We start from the raw sequence: 6,451 nt of genomic DNA on the forward strand, positions 1-6,451 counted from the left end.
AGTAAGGAAAGGTACCCTACCCCATTCCAGGAGCATCAGTGGTGAGAGAAATGGTAGCCTCCATAAAGGGCTGCCGGGTTAGGGGTAGCACAAAGGGAAGTTATGTGTCCTGACTCACTGGTGAGAGGTTGAAGGCTCAGGGAATGTCTACTTCAAAAGACCTAAAGGGCAAAACAGACTTGGTCTCGCTGAGGTAGGATCATTGGAAGCTACGTTAGCTACTTCACCACTGTAACAATGTATGGCAAAGAGAGAAGAATTGTTTGTTTTTATTCCACGGTTTTCGAGGTCCTGACACCTGTTTCCTCCTTTGTTTTTGGGCCCTTCTCAGGCAGAGCATCATGATAGAAAAGCATAGCGGGACATATGACATAGCATAGCAGTGCTACTCACCCAACAGCAGCCAGGAAGCAGAGAGGGATGCAGGAGAGACCTGGACAAGGTATTTATTTCCAAATCACAACCTCAGGATTCTCTTTCCTCCAGCTAGGCCCACCTACCAGTTTCTACCACTGTCTGAAAGTACTCTAATCTGGTTTCCTTGATGAAGGAACCATCAAGCGAGGCCTGGTAACCAATCAGTTTCCAAATGTTCCACCTCTGAACTTGGCTGCATTGGGAACCAGGCCTTTAACATGCAAGCCTTTTGGAGGAATACTTTATATTTAAACAGTGAAAAAAGCCAAGGTTATGGGGGGAAAACTATGAGTCTGGATCCTAGCACAACCACAGCTATATCCATGAAAAATAAGCAAAGCACAAGAACCCGAGTTCAAGCCCCAGGAGCCCATAGAAGAAAGCCAAACATGGTGGCCTATACTGTAATCCTAAGAGCTCATTGGCCAGTCCACCTAGCCCTCTTGGTGAGTTCTTGGCCAATGAGAAACCTTGTCTCAAAATGATAATAATAATAATAATAAATAATAATATAATATTTCTGTAGTAAAACACCAGAGGATTCCCTGTGGTCACAACATGCACATATACACACACCTGCACACATGACCACTTGCACAGGAACACACACACAGAGCAGATATCAAAGTAGTAAATGTTTTCATCTGTAACATCAGCTTAATAGCCTGCTATGAGTAAACTTTTAGTTTAGTTTTTTGTTTTTGTTTTTTGTTTTGTTTTGTTTTATGAGACAGGGTTTTCTCTGCATTACAGCCCTGGCTATCTTAGAACTCACCTTGTAGACCAGGCTAGCCTCAAACTCAACAGAAATCTGCCCACCTCTGCTCCCCACCCCCAAGTGCTGGGATGAAAGGTGTGCACACCACCTGGCCATGAAGGAACTTTTATAGAACAAAGATGTTTAGACCCCCAAAGAGGTTAACAGGTAATTAATTGGTACACAGTAATTTACTAGGACCCCAACACATGCCTTTAGTCCCAGCACTGGGGAGGCAGAGGCAGGGGATCTCTGAGTTCAAGGCCAGCCTGGTCTACAGAGTGAGTTCCAGGACAGCCAGGGCTACCCAGAGAAACCCTGTCTCAATAAGAAAAAAGAAAAAAGAAAAAAGAAAAATACTTTTCTTAAAAGCAGAGAGAGCATGCCAGTTCATGAGGAAGCCTGTGCCTATGATTATATTCTCTGTTAATTGAAGGCATTTTAGAACATGATATCTGAGATTTACTTCACAATAACAAAGAGAAAGGGCTGTGGGTGATCCAGTTTTTGATGGACATGCTGACAAGTGCAGACTCTCAAACTCGCCCCACTTTAATGCATAATTTGATGTAGAGAGGAAAAAATCCTGAAATTCACATTTTGTGATTAAATTGGTGTGCTTTTAAAAAACAAAAACAAAAAGAAGAGAATATGGCCAAAATTCCACAAATCTGATGAAACTTAATAACCCACAGACTCTTCAGCACTCAGAAGGCAAAAGCAGACAGATCCATGAGTTCAAGCCAAACCTAGTGTATAAATCAAGTTCCAGGACAGCCAGAGCTACATAAAGGGTGCCCCAAAATAAAACAAAAACACGGGCTGGAGAGATGGCTCAGAGGTTAAGAGTACTGACTGCTCTTCCACAGGTCCTGAGTTCAAATTCCAGCAACCACATGGTGGCTCACAGCCATCCGTAATGAGATCTGAAGCCCCCTTCTGGTGTATCTGAAGACTGCCACAGTGTGCTTACATATAATAATAAATAAATCTTTGGGCTGGAGTGAGTGGGGCCTGAGCAAGCAGAGGTCCTGAATTCAATTCCCAGAAACCACATGATGGCTCACAACCATCTGTACAGCTACAGTGTACTCATATACACATAAAATAAATCTTAAAAAAAAAATAAAACAAGAAACTCCACACATAAAACAAGAGAATACTGAGATATATCATGTAATTGAAATGTAATTTTTTAAAAAAAATCCAGTGATAAAGCCAGGTGGACCATGCCTTTAATCCCAGCATTTAGGAAGCAGAGCCAGACGGCTCTCTCTGAGTTTAAGAACAGCCTGGTCTACAGAGGGAGTTCCAAGACAGCCAGGGTTACAAAAAGAAACCCTGTCTCAAAAGCAAAACAATTTAAAAAGGTCAGTCATGGTAGGGCCACTCCTTTAATCCCAGTACATAGGAGCAGAGGCAGGTGGCTCTATTTGAGGCTAGCCTGGTCTAGTAGGGCGCTCCATGCCAGTCAAAGTTCAGTAAGACCCTTTCTCAAAAACAATAATAAACACATAGTGGGACTGATGGCTCTGGCAGCATGTGTATAGTAAAAGATGGCCAGGTCGGTCATCAATGGAAGGAGAGGCCCTTGGCCCTGTGAAGGTTCTGTGCCCCAGTGTAGGGGAATGCCAGGGCCAGTAAGCAGGAGAGGGTGAGGTGGCGAGCAGGGGGAGGGGGAGGGAACAGGGGTTTGTTCTTGTCATTTTTTGTTTTTTTTTGTTTTTGTTTTTTGGAGGGGAAACTGGGAAAAGAGAAATCATATGACATGTAAATAAAGAAAATATCTAATAAAAAACTATATATAAAAAAAAACCAAAACAATAATAAAAAGTGGAAGAAGAAAGAAAAAGCAGGCAGCCAGCCTGGATGGTGTGTGACTATAATACTAGCACTCGGGAGGATCCATACTCGTGAGGGCAGCCAGCCTGGATGGTGTGTGACTATAATACTAGCACTCGGGAGGATCCATACTTGTGAGTTCAGGGTCAGCCTGAATTGTTACTCTCTGTTCTGTTCCAGTAGTGAACCCAGAAAACTGTTTCCTTAAAAAAAAAAAAAAAAAGTGGGGGTGGGGATCCTGTATAGCTCAGGGAATAAAGGCGTGGCAGCCTCAGTTTGGGTTCCAGAACTAACATGGTGCAAGGAGAGAACTGATTCCCCAAAGTTGTACTCTGACTTCTTTTTTTTTTTTTTTTTGGTTTTTCGAGACAGGGTTTCTCTGTGTAGTCCTGGCTGTCCTTGAACTCAGAAATCTGCCTGCCTCTGCCTCCCAAGTGCTGGGATTAAAGACGTGCGCCACCACTGCCTGGTTCACTGCATTTCTTTACTGGTATCAAAACCCAGCTTCTTGCCAGGCATGATGGCATACACCTTCAACCCCAGGACTGGGAAGGTCGAGGCAGGTAGATCTCTGTGAATTCAAGGTGAGCCTGGGCTACAGAGCTCCAGAACAGCTGGGGCTATGTAAAGAGACCCTGTCCTTGTAAAAAGTGTCTACCATGACCGCAGCTTCCCAAATCCACAGAGCGCTAGTGTTGGCTCTCTAGTGAAGTCAGATGAATACAGCATGCATACAAAAGTGTCAGGATGAAACCCATTATTACAGATAATTGATATATGCAAATAAAAACAGTGCCCATCAAAGATAAATGTATAAACAGCAGAGATTGCTAGTGATATAGGTTAACAGTAAAAGACACTCTGTGTGTGGGAGGACTTGGGTTCAACTCCTAGTATTTTAAATGAATGAATAATAAAGTATTGATTGATAAGTAAAAGGTTTTTTTGTTTTTGTTTTAGATTTATTTTGTTAATGAGTATACTGTAGCTGTCTTCAGACACACCAGAAGAGGGCATCAGATCTCATTACAGATGGTTGGGAGCCACCATGTAGTTGCTAGGAATTGAACTCAGGACCTCTGGAAGAACAGTCAGTGCTCTTAACCGCTGAGCCATCTCTCCAGTCAGATAAGTAAAAGTCGAAGGTTGCCATTAGCCGCCAAAAGTTAGAAGTGAGACAAGGATGTCCCTTGGAGAACAAAAACTTTGGGTCTTGCTGGGCAGTGGTGGCACATGCCTTTAATTCCAGCACTTGGGAGGCAGAGGCAGGTGGATTTCTGAGTTCGAGGCCAGCCTGGTCTACAGAGTGAGTTCCAGGACAGCCAGGGCTACCCAGAGAAACCCTGTCTTGAAAAACCAAAACCAAAACCAACCAAACAAACAAACCAAAACTCTGGTCTCCAGAGCTATGAGGAGGTATGGCTGATGACTTGGTACTTTGCTGTCCCAGGAAACCAATACTGAACTCAGATGGGAGCTGCTTTGTTACAGAGCTGGAGGTGAAGCCCCAACTTCCCACTAGATATCCCCTCAGAGAATCTATCCCCTGAGCTGTACCCCCGCCCTGAAGTTCTTTTAGCCTTAAGGGATGTTGCAAGGGAGGCTTCAGATGAAGAGCGAACTTCATTCATAAGCTGAATCTGAAGAAAATATTTCCTATTTAGAATTCACCAGGTTGCAGGGCAGCGGTGGCGTATGCCTTTAATCCCAGCACTTGGGAGGCAGAGGCAGGTGGATTTCTGAGTTCGAGGCCAGCCAGGGCTACAGAGTGAGTTCATAGTCACCAGCTTACAAAACATTTTTTTTTTTCAAGACAGGGTATCTCTGTATAGCCCTGGCTGTCCTGGAACTCACTCTGTAGACCAGGCTGGCCTCGAACTCAGAAATCTGCCTGCCTCTCAGATAGGTCTTAAGATTTAGTGTAGCTAAGGATGAATTAGAACTCGATCGTCCCAGTGGTATGATAGGCCCATCCCACCAGACCTGGTTTCATGCAGGGCTTGAGACTGAACTCATAACTTTGTATAAACGAGGCAAGCACTGTACCAACTAAGTCACACTCCAAGCCATGCTTAGGGTTTCATTTTAAGAAATAGCCTCTGGGTATAGGATAAAAATGTGGGGCACCACCTGTGAAATGGCAAGGTTAAGTCCAGAGTGTAAGAGTTAAGATTTCGTATTTGATGAGCTCAAAGATCAGAGGCAATGTTCAAGACCAGTTTTTGTTTTTGTTTGTTGTTTGGGATAAGGTGGTCCCTCTGGAGTCCAGGCTGGCCTTGCACTTGTGGCTGGTCTCCGCTCAGCCTTCTACGCGCATGCGCTGACACCACAGGCATGAGCTACCATGACCAGCTCTTCCAACCATCTTACCATTGCTGGTAACACTTTGTCCCGGAGACTATCTTGAAGAAGTTCCTGAGTGTGAATCTTTCTTGATGGATTGGATTGTTATCTAAACTGTTGAAAACCTACCTGGTGTTTAGTTGCATCATACTGGCTTGGGCTAAATGAGCTAAAAAACCATTCAAAACAAAGAGACCCTTGAGCTTCGACATTCTTGCAGGTACAGACGAAATAAGTCAACAAGAATGGTTATAGGACAGAGCTAAAGTTGAGAACAAGCTGGAGGTGGTGGCGGCGCATGTCTTTAATCCCAGTTTTAGGGAGGCATAGGCAGGTGGATCTCTGAGCTGGAGGCCAGCCTGGTCTATAGATCTACTTCTAGGACAGCCAGGGCTACACAGGAAAGCCCTGTCTTGAACTCCACAAAAACAAACAAAACAAACTCCTACTGCTCTATACAACTAAAACCAGTAATCTGGCTGTTCGTGGTGTGTGAGCTGTGACCCTAGCACCTGAGAGGAAGGAAGAGCTGGGTCTTAAGTTTGAGACAAACCTAGATCTCATGGTAAAGCCATCACCTTATTGTTAGGATCCTAGCTTGGCAGCAAATGCTACAAAACTTCAACAATAGTTTACGCAATGGTTTTCTTTCCCACACAAGTGGCTCCTGTTGTAAACCACCAGCCTCCTCAGTGGAACTCGATGAGCAACAGGTTCTCCAGGCCCAAGTCCTGGCTCTGTGATCAGCACACGGGAGACTTGAGGAAGATCATGAGTTTAAGACTAGTCTCAACCACATAGCGAGTTTGAAGCTAGCCTGGAATACATGCGACAGGTTTTTTTGGTTTGGTTTGGTTTGGTTTGGTGTTTCAAGACAGGGTTTCTCTGTAGCTCTGGCTGCCCTGAAACTCACTCTGTAGACCAGGCTGGCTTCAAATGCAAAGGTCCACCTGCTTCTACCTCCTGAGTGCTGGGTTTAAAAAAGGTGTGCACTTGCCAGGCAGTGGTGGCGCATGCCTTTAATCCCAACACTTAGGAAGCAGAGGCAGGCGGATTTCTGAGTTCGAGGCCAGCCTGGTCTACAGAATGAGT

This window comes from Mastomys coucha, unplaced genomic scaffold, assembly GCF_008632895.1.
Source record: "Mastomys coucha isolate ucsf_1 unplaced genomic scaffold, UCSF_Mcou_1 pScaffold11, whole genome shotgun sequence".
In the NCBI taxonomy this organism is placed as follows: Eukaryota; Metazoa; Chordata; class Mammalia; order Rodentia; family Muridae; genus Mastomys; species Mastomys coucha.